This window comes from Carlito syrichta, unplaced genomic scaffold, assembly GCF_000164805.1.
Source record: "Carlito syrichta isolate Samal-C Ts95f unplaced genomic scaffold, Tarsius_syrichta-2.0.1 Scaffold302960, whole genome shotgun sequence".
NCBI lineage: Eukaryota > Metazoa > Chordata > Mammalia > Primates > Tarsiidae > Carlito > Carlito syrichta.
The window spans coordinates 240108-240775 of NW_007247056.1; positions in this window are offsets into that span (position 1 = coordinate 240108).

A 668-nucleotide genomic window follows, 5' to 3' on the forward strand; every position below is an offset into this window, starting at 1 on the left:
GGCGGCGGGGGGGGCGGGGAAGGCTTGACGTCGCCGGGACACTGGCTGCCTGCGGGGCGCCGCTTTGAGTCCCTTCCGGAGACCGCCCTGTGTTCGTCCGCACGCTGTGCGCTACCAGCTGCTGCGCTCTGATCCCCATTGCGTGGATAAAGACACTGAGGTTCAGAGGCGCTAGGTAACTTGGCGGAGGTCTCCGCATGAGTCATTGATTTGACTTTCCGGGTTTGAATCCTGGCTAGGCTACCTGGTAGCTGTGTGGACCTGGGCGAGTCACTTAACCTCTCTGTGCCTTGGTTTGGTTTTCTCATCTGTTGGGGGGAATGACATGGTACGTTCACAGAGGGTTGAGAGAACTGAAGGAGATTATGAAGATAAAAGTCTCAACACAGTAACACGAGCCTAATCAACTTTCAGAAAGTGTTTGACACAGGGATTGTCCTTCAAGGTGTGGCTATCACATCACCTCTCCTAGGAAGACTCCCGGGATGCCCTTCCACTCCAGACGGAGACTTTCGAGTTTATACATTTTCTTTTTGAGTTGGAGTCTCACTCTGTCACCCAGACTGGGGTGCCGTGGCCACTCCCGGCCACCGCAGCCTCGACCTGCTGGGCTCCGGCAATCCTTCCACCTCAGCCTTCCAAGTAGCTGGAACTACAAGCGCGTGCTA